The following is a 14,860-nucleotide window of genomic DNA, read 5'->3' as shown; positions in this document are numbered from 1 at the left end:
GTTACACGGCGTGTGTAATCTAACACGCGGGTACGTTGCACTGATCGAGCGCCGATCCCTTCGAAAGGGAGCGGGTTCAGTTCAGCACCCCGTGGGCGCCCGATCTGGAATGCGCGCACACCCGCGCTCCTCCGCGCGGTCGAGCGCGCCCTTTCTTTCGCCCCTTGACCCCCTTTGCTCTATGCAGCGTTCCATTGGAAACTGAACCTGCAGCGCTGCTGTCGACGTTCGTGCCCCGGGGCGCTCCGATTCTGACACCGTTCACTTCGACAGCTCAGATCTCGTCGGCGATCCCATGTAGTCGCATTGGCGATACGCAAGACAAATTGATTTTCCCACTGGAGCGACGTGTTGTTTCGCGACGTGCTTTTCTCGTTCTTGCCGCCATTCCGACGTCACGGGAGGGCGCTCTCTGATAGGTTCGCCCCGAGCCATTGGTCACAACGAGTCTTTTGTTGCTGACGTCATTAGGGCGCATCTGCGCTGCCCTGGACCTAATGATCATTACGTAGCCCACAGGCCCTGTGGAGGGTACCCTCCTGTGCATCGGCCACCGGCGTACGTACTCGCGCGTTTCTTCCGGATAACTTCAAGGGAAAAAAAAAAAGGAAGCGGATCGTTCTCGCTCGCGCCGCAGCGCTGTGTAAGTGCCACTGCTGGTGGGCGTGTCGGTACTTCGTTATCGCGTGTGCCTGCGGGCGGCGGCGACGACGAATATGCCGCCGTTTTCCCGCTCGTGGAATGGGCGGGTTTGTGCGCGCGCGGCGACAACGTGGGGCGTTTTTTTCTTCGTGGAAGACCGGTCCCCCCTCCGCTTTGCCGGCGCTCTCTCCTCGGGGCTAGGAAAAGATTACATAGCGGGGACCCGCACCCGGATTTCTTCTTCCAGGGCATGCCTTTCGTTCCGCAGAGGTGGCCGACGTTGTCCTTCACTACCCCCCCCCCCTCCAATCTCCTTTGTGTGTACGTGCGCTTTGAGTCGACCCACGTGACTCGCACGTGTCCAAGCGGCGGCTGCTGCTGTGGCGAAAACATTGCCCGGCGCCGTGATTGTGTCACGGCTCTTAGCGGAGCTTCCTCAACGCCATCGTCACCCCTGCGCGGCCGGTTCCCGCTGGGCGCTTTGGAATTGGCGGGTTACTCGTGAGCGCGTAATTCCGGTGTCGTAACCCTCGAAGAGAAAGGCCACGGTACGAAACTCACGCCCAGTCGCTTGGTGTCGCCTGCCACAGTAAACATCCGCTATAACGAAGTCTGAGAAATAGGAAACCGCTGTCGTTAAAAAAGAAAAGATTCTCCCCCCCCCCCCCCCCCCGCTCGTTATATCGAAGTCCTGTGGACGGAAAATTGATTTAGTTATAAGCGTTACTTCGCTAATTGCGGAGGTTATTTTCTCTCCTTTGGCCGCAAGCGGGACCGTGAAAACTGAAGGTACAGTACGAGCTGTTCTTGGCGCGGGGGCTGTTCGCGGTATTTCCTTGCAGAGTGCACCCTCCGGACGACAAAATTAGCGTGAGTAAGATGTTCACTATACTGGTGGTAGGGGCGGCGCTCAACTGTTTACTTTGCGGTAGCCGTGACATTACTCGGCAATTCCACTGTCGATCGATGGCAGTGCTGAAGCGGCGTTGCTTGGCGCGCTTTCCGTGTCACGGGGGCGGGGCTAGTCGATTGCGCGGGGGTTCAGTTGCAGTGGGCGGGGCTGGACAAATGACTCTCGGAGCAATAAGTGGCCGCGGTTCTTCGGCACTTTCATGAGCGGACTGGACTGTGTGCGCTATCGTCTTACATAACGGCATCCTAAACTCGCGCCGCCCGCTTGCAATTGGTAGCGCGCCGTGGAAGTTGTCGACCTTGTTGCTCAAATGTTGACTGTTAATCGCACCATTTTCCCTGTTGTGGCGATATTTCCTGCTGAGGAAAATACGGCGCGAGCGTTCATTCTGAGAATCCTTGGCATGGTTGCAGAAGAAGCTAGAAAGTCGACTGTACTGCAGAAACCGAAATATTTGAAAAATCCCGAAAGTTGTTTTGAAAGAAAGTTGTTTTATCAATCTGGAGGTATAGCTTATAAATGACTTCTTCGTCAGGAATGTTGAAACGCTTGATGCAACAAAAACAAAAAAAATGTTTTGGTCGTCACAAGCCACAAGAAGCCACGTTGCAAGACAGGGCACGTACGAGTGGAACGAAATGCACTGAAGTGGCTATATTTGGGCATGTTGGTTTAACATGATCAGGTGAAGGCGGCGCAGCTGCTACGGGGACAAAAAAGGGGGACGACTGGACACATACGAGCGGTGGGACCAACTGTTTATTGAAAAGGGATACACATGCATGCGCAGTAGCCACACCACACTGCTTGCTCATCAGCGGCGCATTCGTATGAAGTTTAATCCCTTCTTAGACGGGGCTATGGACGATGAGCCGACTGTCCCAACCTGTTAATCAGTTCTGCCTCAATTATCTCCCTGTGATACGGTCAGAACATCTGTTCCACCAGAGAAAGGCGCATTTTCTAGCAAAGCACGCGGAGCAGTGTCTTGCTAGGAAAATTTCACTTCGCTGTAACAACTTTTACGTTGGGCACATCGGAAGATGTCTAAATGATGCAAACAGGGTCAATAACGTATTCGAAAGAAACGTTCGCTGTAGGTTCCTAGCACAGCACTGCTGCACGTACGGATGTGTGCCTTTCTATGAGGGAACAGTTAAAAGACGCTCTGACCATATCACACGGGGGATATTTGAGGTAGAGCTCATTAACAGGTTGAGACAGTCACCGTCCGTAGCGCTGTCTATACTCGGTTGCATGTCAGCGGAAGTTGCCACTGGGCCTCGTCATCGCAGCCGGGTGTTGCTCCGCGCGGCGCAAGCAGGGCGTTACTGGGAATATTTTGAACGCGGCACGAGCCGTTTTAGTTATTTTTTGAACTTCATATGCTTATAAACTGCTGCAGCGACGACAAACAAACTACGTGGGGAAAGGCAGACGATACCACGCATTCATAGCAGTCTCCTTTCAAAACGCGCGCGCCCGTTGACATCCGGGTCCGTCGCTTAAGCGGAGTGATACCGTACACGAGCTATTTCCGTTCTTAACTTGTTCCCGAGTATAGGAAGAAATTAAACTTCCTACGATTGCGCCGCTGATGAACAAGCAGTATGGTGTGGCTACTATATATATATATATATATATATATATATATATATATATATATATATATATATAATAAAGTTGCAGACGTCTTGAAAGTGTGACGTGCTAGCGTTGCTCTGGCGTCGAGGGGGCTTTTTGGAACCGGGTTTACCATCTACATTTACCATTTATGATTTCCAAGTACTGAAGTTTAATGACGGGAGCTAGGCTAGCCGCAATGGTTTTAATCACCGCGGCACAGGAAACTCGGAGGACATTTGCGCTTTACCTTTACGGAGGACATTTAGGACATTTACGCTCGGAGGACATTAAGGTGTGGGTGGGTAATGCAGCTGCGGGGTGTTGGTCAGTTCGAGAGAGAATGTCAAAGCTTAATTAGGAGTGTTGGTCGCGGTGGCCTGACTGGACGTTCGAGTTTTTTATACGGCAGAGTGTCTTTGTTCAGCAAGGTTTATTGAAAGTTCGGGAAAAGGGTATGAAGATATGGCGGACCCAACGGGTTGACCCAGAATTCTAGGGCCCCATAATCAGCTCACCCAGATCTTGAGGTGACAGGCAGGTCGGCGCAGCGTCACGTGTGGACATAAGTTGGGCGTGTAATGTTCAAATTGTTCGCCCCTAGCGAGCATGCCCTTGGATATGACCAGGTTTTTCAGAAGAGAGGCGCCGTATTTAGCACAGTTTAAGGGAATGTCGGACATTTCTTACCAAACACCTTGGCCCATCTAGATTGTGGATAGATGTGTTGGTTTCTTTAGCAATAAGATCCCCGTGTCGCACGGGGAAGGATGGCGTGGATGAGGAGCGCTTTCCATATTTTTCGGAAAGGGTCGGGGTCAGCAGGGAGCATGGTATGAGAGTTCGATTGGATCTTGACGCTCCCTTCCAGCAGAGCCTTAATTGTTTCCGTGTGTTAACGCGTTGTGAACTTTTATCATTCTGGATTGGAGAATATTTCTCAAATGTTTAGGTAGTCGGCCTGCAGCCAAGGGACTAGTGGCCTATTGAGCGTGTGTAATGATGTTGAAGCATCTATTCGATAGTTCCGCTAGGGGGATCGAAAAGATGATTTAATTCCCCCGTGTAGGAAGGTGTATTATGAAATTACAGCTATTGCCACGGTACGATGATTGTTGCCTTCATACTTTCGAACGTCCCGTAGTCGGCGTATACTGTTGTTTTCATTGTTTTGGAACTTTCCTCGAAGGAATTTTATACTGGCTTGCCGCCTGTCCTCGCGTAGGTTTGGATCTGTACTTTTTAGTAGGGAGATCTTTCTAGGGACCATAATATACTCTAGGCACTATAGCAATGCATTGAGATGGTGGGGGCCTCGTTGCCCGCCACTAGAGTGCCTAGAATCACTGCTATGATGCAGCCAACTCGCGGGCCTCTTCGGTGCAGCGCGGCCGTGCTGAGGTTGTCGCTGCTCTCGCGCACCTGCAGGATTCGAGCGACTCGTGACGGCGCGGTCTCGTCACCTGCCCGAAAACTCGTCTGCACGCTTGATTGGTCGTTGTGCCTTCTTTTGTTTTAAAAGCGCCGCCAGCGCTGTCGGGTCTCGCCGTGGGTTGTTAATTGCGCGCTGCGCTATATGTGTACGCGCTGAACGGTGCACGGTTTTTCTTGGTGAGTGTACTCAGTTTTTGTGGGGATAGAGTAACCTTCCTGTTCGTCTGAGCATCTAGTTGTCCAATTTGACGACGAGTTTTGTTTTAGGAGAAAAAAAAAAAAGAACCCGTTACCTGAGTCATTTTAGAAAGAGAGCGAGAGGGTGCATTGCGCCACACTATGCAATATATGATTCCGACGTGCTGGAAGCGTATTGTATTGCATACGTTTCTTTTTTCTTCTCGAAGCCGTCCTTTGCAAATTTCCTTCCTTTCTTCAAAGGCCAACAGTCAAGGGCGCCAACGAAAGGCAAAGGGGAAGGAGCAAAGTTTTCGTGTTGAAGTGCGCTTAACTTTTGAAATGAAAGAGCGAAATCGGTGAGAAAGCATGCTGCCCGGGTTGGAAGCGAACCCACGAGCCTTTTTGAGAACATTGCTTGATTGACTGTCGTCTCGTCGTCCACTGGCGGGGCGACTGGTGGAGGGGGTGACAGAGTTCAATTGGCCCCACTTGCGGCGGCTCTCTGCCCTGCGGAGGAAGCAGCTTGGCCCATCTTCGCCTCCTCCTCTGCGCGGGCTGCGCCAATCAGGAGAGTTAATTTTTGTTTGTTTGGGCCTCTTGGCCGTGGCCGCGTGCTCCTCGCTGCCGCTTGAGCTCGCGTCCAAAACTGCGGGCTGTCGCAGAGGCTCCTCCTCTGAACGCACGCCAACTCACAGTGCCGCCGAAAAATCTGCTTAACGTCCCCCGCGCGAGTGCGTTCCCGTGTGTGGCTGCGGTGTAATGGCTGACGACACTGCCCCGGTTTTCGCAAGCCCAAATCGGGCCAAGCTTGCTGGTCGCCTGCACGCAGCAAGCACCGGCTAATGGCGTAATCACAAGACGTGCAATCGACAGCTTCATTGTGCGGCTGATTCCAGGACCATCATCGTCGTCCCTTCCTCCGTGTTTCTTTGTCGACCTTCCTGATACCAACAGTGATGTTCCGTGCAGGGAATTTTAGGCGCCGGTAGTTTTGACCAAAAGGGAAAAAGGAAATCTTTAATAGATGCAGAGAATTTCAGGAGTTGTGGAATTTCAGGACTTGTGGACCTCGCATCATTTATTACTTTGTTTTCTAGCAGCTTAAGCGCGAGACACATGGACGACTGGTGTATGCGATTCGCATGTGACTGATCGTTACGACTGATCGTTAGGACCGGTTTTGGCATTGTTCGCTGGTCGGAGGAGGCTCACGACGTGTGAATGGCCAGCCAGGTGCAGTCGTGCCATCGTTGCGATCATCGTGCGGCCACAGCCAATGAGAGCCCAAAGGTGTCGTCGCTGAAAAGTTTATTACAAAGCCCGAGGAAGCGCCAGTGGCAATTCCGAGTGTTTTTTGGGGAGCAATTCTCCGCCGACCCGCGCGGTCTCCGCCTGGTAGATGCATGTTGCCGGCAGTACGAGCGGAATCATGGGTGCTAAATGTTCCCTTATCGCTGTACTGAACATATAAAAATGCAATGTATAACGTAATAGCACTGTTCATTTACACTTCCAGTTCATAAATGTCTTCTTTTCCTGCTGATATTTCTCTTGCACATATATAAATCGGCCTGAGTAAGGTGGCTAGAATTCTAGCCACCTGAGCCTGAGTGCGCCTAAACAGGTAGGCAACCATGGAGCAAAAACAGTGGGCGGAGCTGCACTGACAACGAATCGCACGCGCGCATTGGACCATGTCTCAAATTCGCGTGTACGACTGGTCGTGGCGACCGTTGTAATGATCAGTCGCATGTGAATCGCATGCACCAGTCCATGTGTCTCGTGCTTTAGGCGGCAATGGTGCGAATGCAGCGCCATTGCAGCAAATGCCTCTGCCAGCTCTGCTGACGTCATCCCTCACCGCACGTTTGCCACTTTCTGTCCGCTACTGCTCGCGCAATCGGACACTGACAGCGACATCGCTCAGCGAAACGAAAGTAGCGCTTTGCTGCTGAAGCCGACTTTGCACACACTAGTAGCATGCGCTCAGCCACCAGCAAGCCTGCAGAAATCGCCTGCGACAGAGAACAGATAATCCGAAGCCGGTTTACAGCGTTCGTTGAGGTGTATTTTGTGGTACGGCGCACACCGCGAAAGAAGGCCCCCATGAAGGTCCATGCGTACGTAATGGTATCACCTCTTTTGTAATGGTAATGATCCATATGTCCTGCCGATAACATCACAACCTCCTCGATCCATTAATCTGTGCCGCACGCTTCGCTGAAAGGTGGGCTTCCGCTGCCGTAAATTGTTCGCCGCCCCGCATTTGGGGATTGCATTCATGCTTGCATTTGTCGTACGAGAAGTCCTTCCGTTATCCGGATCCGATCGCCACCCTGCCAGAGTGGCAAGCGCAAAGCTGCTGGAAAAGGCGCTTACATAAGCAAGGGGCACCTCGAACCTTTTCACTGCTTGATTTCTGTAGTCCCTTTAGTACAGGCAGAAATACGAATCTTTGAACTTGGTTTGAAGCTGTGAACAAGACGACTCGTGAAAGGCGGCAGGACAAGCGCTTAGAAGGTGATCATTAGCATCAAGCTGCTTGGTCCACTGCAGGACGAAGGCCTTTCCCATCGACCTTCAGCCGCTCCAGTCCACTCTTAGCCTCCGAATTTCCGTATTTCGTCCCTCCGTCGAGTTAGTGGCCTTCCCCTTCTTCTAGATCCGTCCCTCTGTATCCACTCTTTTACCCTAGTAGTCCACCCCATAGAGTTTTATACTAATATATACTAGAGGGAAATCTGTCGCTGCAGTCGCAGGTCGCCGTGGACGTCGCCATTGCTGCTAGCGAGGTTCCTCGCCTGCTTGGCTTAGCAAAAAAAAAATAATTTTTTTTGTTCATCGTGCATTAAGCTTCTAAAAACTGCTGACATTTTGGAGGTTCAAATTTATAATAACAAAACAAATTTCATGAACCATCTACGGTAATATTGTTGCTTTTTTGCAGCCATAGCCAACGTTTCAGCCTGTTCATGAGCCATGCCAAGGACAAGTGGAACGTACCTGCCGGGTACATGACGGCACGCTCGCTGAAGCACTTCTCCCCTAGACAGTGGCGCCAGATTTCCCTCTAGTATATATTAGTATGAAACTCTATGGTCCACCCGTTGTCATTTTGCCTAAATATGTGGCCAGCCCAAGTCCATTTCATTTTCTTTATCTGAACTATGATAGTGTACTCGAGTTTGTTCTCTAATCCAGGAAGCTTGTTTCCTCTTCCTCACCGTTACATTTCAGTCTTCGTTGCATGACCCGTTGAGACGACCGAAGTTAGCTTTCAAGTGAAGCGCCAATTTTCCGTTCCATGTGTCATCACCGGCTGCACGCATTGGCTGTATAGTGTTCCTTTCAGTGATAGAAATAGCTTATACTTTTCGTTATTTGGGAACGTTTGTCGAGTGCACCCCACAGCCCATACCTATTGTGCGCCTGATTTCTTTCTCGCGGTTGGGATCAGCACAGACAACCTGATTGAGGTAGTTATGATCTTCTACCTGTTCTAACGTTTCGTTACATTTGCTGAACAGGCCGCTTTCGCCATGTTCATTCATCATTACTTTAGATTTATCCATATTTTTTGCAAGCCCGACGGCCCTGCTTTCTGGTTTTAGTTGCTCAAGCATTTTAGCAGTTGTTCTGCAGACTCGCTTAGCAAGGCTGTCGTCTGCAAACCTCTGATGGCTCAAGTGTAGTCTCCGTTTATCCGTAATCCCGTGCTTTCCCAATCAAGCTTCCTGAATACCCCTTCCAGACTTGCTGGGAACAGTTTTGGTGAGATGGTATTACTCTGTCGTGCGACCTTTCGGATCGGGAATTCATCGCTTTGCTTGTGAAGGATTATCCTGCCTATGCATCCTTTATATGTAGTCTAGGAGTCCTCTGTAGGTCTCCTCGACTCTCCCCGGTCTTTAAATGCTTCCAGGGCTGCTGCGTTGCTTACTGAATCGCTCTTTTTCGTGTTCTATATAAGTCTTCTCTGTGGATTTTTCTATCACTTGATTGACAACATGGATGTGATCCATTGTTGAGTACCCTTTTCCTAAATTCAGCCTGGTCTCTTCATTGTTGGGAATCTAGGCTGTCACTTATTCGGTTAACTACTGCTTTGTTAAACAGCTTGTATACAACTGAGAGTAGGCTGATGGATCTGTAGTTCTTCACTTTTCTGGTTGCCCCCCTTCTTGGGAGTAAGAATCATGTTGGTGCTTTCCCAGGCTATGGGCGCCTAGTGCAGCGAGCTTTTCCAGTGCAATATCTCGTTTCTCCTTAAATATCCAATGTCTTACAATGCAATGTCCTCTTTCCTTTAAATTTAGGTCCACGGTTATGCCGTCATCACTTGTGGCTTTGAGAGACTTTGTATTCGCCTTTGCTTACTAGTGGGACATCACGAGCTAAGTTTGTACGCTTGCTTTGCTGACAGGTAGCCTGGTGTGAAATCGTTCCGCTACCTTTATTACTATCTCGTGTCTACATTGTGTGCAGTGTTGTTACCCTGCTCGTCTCTGAGTGCACACGTTGTCTTTGCCGGTGGCTCAGTAGACACAAAGAGCACCTTTCCCATAAGCATGAACCAACCAGCTCAACATGTTTTGTTAAGTCATGTTTCCTCGATGTTTGCGATGTTGTACGTACGAATGTCAGTTGTTTTACTTCTTTAATTCAATTTGATTCACCGCACTCGACACTTTCATGTTCTTATGTTTCATAATTAGTTTCTCTGTTTTCTGAGTCAGTTTTACAGTTTTTTCCCCACATGCCCCTGCTGATTTTGTGATGGCCGCTGTTACGAGGGTCGTTTTCAAGCCCAGCGTCCATGCAGGGTTTCTTACTCTTCAAAGGTTCCTCGTTCTCTTTTCTCGTTCGCTGCTCTGAATCCTGCTTAGCACCTCCACGTCCTGCGCAATACCTGGGTTGTCACCTAAAATGAAGCCAGTTTCATTTTTTGTTTTATCATTGGGACCTCTCCACGTCCATTTCCGATTCTTTTGTCACAGAAGAATGTGTTCATCAACCTCAGGTTATTTATCTCCGCCAATTTCAACAGCGTCTCCTCTACTGTTGCGACCGCCTATTCCAAAGTTTCCCGCTGACCTTTCTCCCGTTTGCTTCTCAGCTACTTCGCGTTAGTCTCTCACCACAATCCTTCTTACCACCCTTCTTCATTGCTGATTTGACGCCCTCGAAAAAAACTGTCTATGGCTTCAAACCGTAGCTATAGCTGTTGTCGCGTAGGCTTGTACTGTATCTTTCACCTGTACCACTTTTTTTAGCTTGACCACAACTGCTGCAATTCTTTCGTTAATGCTGAAGAATTCATCCATGTTCCCTGCTATTTCTCCGCGGATTGAGATTCCCAGCCCATGCTCTTTCTTTTCATGATGTCCTCGGCAGCACAGTATACGTCCGCTAGTCAGTTCCATGACGCCTTCTCCTGTTTTTGTAACTTCGCTTAACTTTATAATATCCTGCATAACGTCCGAGAACTCTTCTCCGAGAACTAACTCTACCTGAACGAACGCAAAGTATTGCCTTGAGTCTATTGTGAGTGTGATTAATAACATGTATGTTGACACCACTGTTGAGAATCGGGTTGAAACGGAGCAGACGACGCACGCCGGTGTTCTTTATTCTTCGGCGTGCGGGCGCAGTGGCCCGAGCGGCGCCATTTCCGTGGCGCATCGGCCATGTCTGTGGCCGTTTCCAGTGTTGCCAAGCGAAGAAATTGACAGCTAAACTTTTCAACGAATACCACCTATAGCTGTCATGTAACGGGGGCATGGGATTCCCCTGTTACAAAACTCATTAACGCTTTATAATGATGCAACTTTATAAAACACTTTATAACGATGCAAAGCATGGGTGTCAGCAAAGGGTTGCAAAAAAGGTACCTGCCACACCAGTATTTGATCCCTTCCTCCGCGTGCCGCCCTCAATACAAAACCCCGCCGACGCCCGTAATGCAGACTAGATTTTGATACATCTTGTTGGCGCACTTTCGCCACTTCCGGAGATCTACTGTAGTTTTCATTTTCCTTCCATACCTCGCCAGGACAGCGAGAAATCTGAGAGGCTTTCAAACAAGGAAGTGGTGTTTCGTTTAGCCGGCCGGCACACTGCCAGCCTGCAAATATATGTGCCAGCTTAGGTACGAGTCCAAAACGCCGATGGCATCTTCTGTGTAAACGATACGGCCCCGGGGCGGATCCACTTCTTCCCTCCTGGCTGAGTTACTGCGTGCCAAGGCGACCGCGAGAAGTCGTTAAACACGGTAAACTAAACTTGCGGGTCGTTCTTTTCGCCCTAAAATCGAAAAAGGGGTGCATCGGCATCATCCGGGGATGTCTCGCTGTCACGGAAGGGCAGACCAGCACAACAACGCGGCGGTTGCTAAGTCCCGAGAGTGGAACTCCGCGCCGTATCTATTTATAAGCCGGCGAGCGCGTGGGCTCCGAAATCTCGGTTACAGGGGCGTCTTTACATTCGTACACGTCGTCGTCACTCGAAATCTATCGCTAGTTACAACAGGTCACGCGGGCGCTGGGCTGCGACAAGCACTCCGCCGGGGGCCGCGTTACGGGCGGCCATCTTTGTCGCCGGCTCCGTCGCCATCGCGGCGGTCTCGACCGCAGGGCTTGTTGTCACGTCCTTTGTTCTCGCGTCGCGTTGCCCCGTGGCCTGCTGCTGCTTGGCCTGGGTCGCCCCATTCCAGCGCGCGGGGTGTGTGTGCTTCCGTAATAACTCTCTTCTCGCACCCCGACGACTCCCTATTCTTGGCTCGGTCGTCTGTCTGGCCCACGGGGAGGCTGCGTGCACCCCTCAGTCCTGGCGGCGCCACCGCTCTCCCCCTCCGTCCCGACAGATGACACCCGTACTTGTTTGCCGCCGTGCTCGACCAGCGGTTCGACTTGGGCCGGGGCTGTTTATTGGCCGCGAAAGCGATCGCCTGTCGAGCTCCCCGCCGCTTAGGATCCGCACGACGTTATTATTTGAAGTGGCACTCGCCGTTAGCGGTAGAGGCCTGCCTTCATCGCACATTGCGAAGTAAATTGGCGGCGAAGAATTTAGGGCACCGTACAAGCTATACCTCTCGAGGGAGCTGTTTTTATGCCAAAAAGGTGGCGAAAGCGCTCTCCTTCCTTCCGGAAGGTTAAGCTTTTTGCATTGAGTTCCTTGTGGCAGAGAACTTTTGGCGTAGTCCAGAAACCTTTGATGAACACTCACGTAGGGTTGCCGCCTGCCCGGTTTTGGACCGACCCGACCGGTTTTTTAATCAGTGGGCCGGTTGCCGGTCCATACTTAAAACCGGCTGTCATTGGCCGGTTTTCTGCCCCTTGTGCCGTGATTATGTCCGTTTTGGCGTTTTATAAGCGCAGGGGTGAGACAGCTGCGCATTTTGCGCATTTTTGATACAATTCCATTTTCCTGCGCCAAGCTGCTCCAAAAGCACGAAAATGGCGAAAATTGCGCCGAACTGCTCCAGAAGAGCCTCAACGGCACGGATTTTGATGCTCGTGTCAGTTTCGGCGGGGACGAAAGCCTCCCGCATCCCGGTCACCACTTTTATCGTCGGTCAATCGCAAGCACAGAAATGGCACAAATAGAAAGACTGAAACGAAGCAAGCGATAGCTTCTAAAACTCGATTCGCTTTCCGTCCGGCTTCGTTGAAACGGCCTTCTCGATTAGGCATCGCTGTGGCAACAAACATGGCCGCCGCCTGATCTGGCTGCTACCAACGTGCTCAGTGCGCATCGCCGATATTTTCCCTGGTTTATGTTATGCTATCAGCTGGGTTCCAGTCTATTCATTCTATCTGTTGTGGCTCTGAACAGTGACGTTAACGCGGGGATATGGTTTGAGATTGGTGCCAGATTACGGGAAGTTGCGCGGCTCGAAAAAAAGTTCATTGAAATGTGGGGCCTGCGACTTCGGCGTGGTTTGTCCTTGAGTTGCGAAACGCGGTGCGCGCGTCTATAATCGGGTTCGTGAAGTGATTTTTTTTTTTTTTTGCTCGTTGTGGTGTTATAAAATTCTGAGGTGTTGCTGTGCTTCGAAGCGCGATCGCGAGCCTCGGGGATGGAACGGTCGACACGAAAGTTGCGGGCTGTGCTGCGGCGCCGCGACCTATTCAGGCAGCGCCCAATAGCTGCAGGACTACACGGTTGCCATAGAACATAACACTTGATGTATGCAAAGTGAAATTTAATGCCAAAATCTAGGTGGCTAAACAGTAACGCTACTCAAATGACCATAGGGTGAACCTGCGCCCCGGGGACTGAAGCGGGTAGGCTGGTTGGGCTATGCGACCGTTAGCTCGAAGTTGCTCAACTGTTGCCGTGACTACAGTCGTTCGTACAACGCAGCTTGGGATTACAAAAAATAATAATTTTAGCATTAAAACGGCAAAAAAACGCCACAATTACGGAGCCCTTAAATTTGATAAGAGTTTTAGCAGTCCGTCTGTTCCGTCGTGTACGTAGTTACCGTGCTGACCGGGACTCGACTGGGCGCTTGGGTATTCGTAGCGGTAGGGGGATTAGTTCCGCGGGCCTGCCTTCGCCTTGTCCGCGCCTCCTCGCCCTTCCGCGCGCGCAGGCGCAGACTGGTCCCGGTCAACCTGGTAACAAAGTAACCAACAGAACAGACGGACTGCTAAAACTTTCTAATGTTAATGGCAGTTTTGTTGTCAGGGTTGCGTGCAGCCGCAACACAATATCACCAGTTAGGAAAAAGGTAGTGCAGTTAGTACTTTGTGATACTCTTAAAAACTCCTTCAGGTAAGGCTGTTTCAGTGTTCTGTGTATTCAAAACTGATTGAAATGTGCACTTGACCCTGCAAATTGCTAAAATAATGATTTTTTAAGCTCACAAGACGATGTATTAAATGTCCCTAACTGCTCCAAATCAAGATTCTTCTGCTCCAAAATCGAAATTTTGCTGCTCCGAAAACTGCTCCCAAATCTGTTTGGGCTGTCTCACCCCTGTAAGCGTAATTTAACAACTAAGACAATAAATAAGTGTCGACAAGCTGCGCAGAACCACGCGAGCAGAGAAAATACGCGTCCGAGCGCGCTGCCTGAGATGGAGGGGGACCTAACGAAGGAACAAAACAACGAAATGCTGCCGCCGCGGTCAGCAATTGCGGTTACTTTTAAGTGAAGCACAGACAGAGCAATGCCCAAGCTTTCCATCAACAGAAATTAAACATTCTATATACCCCCCCCCCCCCCCCCCCCCCCTTAGGGTCCTTTTTTTTTCGGGGAACGGTGGCAACCCTAATCATGAAGTCCCCCTACTTCAACTTGTTCTGCGCAGCATAAAGCAGGCTAAAGAGCATAGCAGCAGACTTGGTATGTTCCATTGCGATACATGTAATGCGAAGGCAGGGCATGTAATGCGAAGGCAAGATAACCGCTGGTCATTAAGGGCAACAGAATGGATCCCTAGAGAAGGCAAGCGTTGCAGGGGGTGGCAAAAAGTTAGATGGGCAGATGAGATCAAGAAGTTTGCGGGGATAAATTGGTCACAGTTGGCACAGGACCGAGGTAATTGGAGAATAATGGGAGAGGCCTTTGCCCTGCAGTGGGCGTAGATAGGCTGGTGATGATGATGATGATGATGATGATTGCGATACAAGTTATGAATCTTCTTGCTGCTAGGGTTGCCACCTTTCCCCGAAGAAAAAAACCGGCCCTTCGGGGGGGGGGGGGGGGGAAGGGAGGGGGGGCGTGGCATGCTAAATCGAGGGTTGAATGTGTTAAAAAAGAGACGCCAAGTTTTCTTTTCATGCAGTGCCATTTATTGCAGCGTTTTCCTTCAGAGAAATCCACATAACGTTTGTTTGTACTGAAAGTGATTGAGATTTTTGTTAGTGCTCTGGATGTGCTGCACTGAAATACTACCACACTTGCTGACTGCGCCGGAGGCGTTTCGTTGTTGCTCCTCCCTTTTGTCCCCTTCCATCTCAGGAATCATGCTCGGCCATGTATTTTCTTGGCTCACGTGTCTTTGCAGAGCTTGTCGACGCACACTTATCGTCGTGGTTGACGTATTGACGCTTGCAAAAA

The 14,860-nt window shown here is 50.4% G+C and overlaps 1 protein-coding gene across 2 annotated transcripts in view; it reads left to right on the top strand.

Moving 5' to 3' along the window:
* LOC144166281 (cAMP-dependent protein kinase catalytic subunit 1-like) overlaps positions 1-14,860 on the top strand; it is a 71,882-nt gene that overhangs the window by 16,859 nt on the left and 40,163 nt on the right. The window lies entirely within an intron of this gene.

This window comes from Haemaphysalis longicornis, unplaced genomic scaffold, assembly GCF_048455015.1.
Source record: "Haemaphysalis longicornis isolate Haplotype H1 unplaced genomic scaffold, Haemaphysalis longicornis Haplotype H1 scaffold_163, whole genome shotgun sequence".
Classification (NCBI taxonomy): Eukaryota; Metazoa; Arthropoda; class Arachnida; order Ixodida; family Ixodidae; genus Haemaphysalis; species Haemaphysalis longicornis.
Note: the sequence above shows the minus strand (reverse complement) of the source record. Positions and strands in the feature narration are given on the sequence as shown.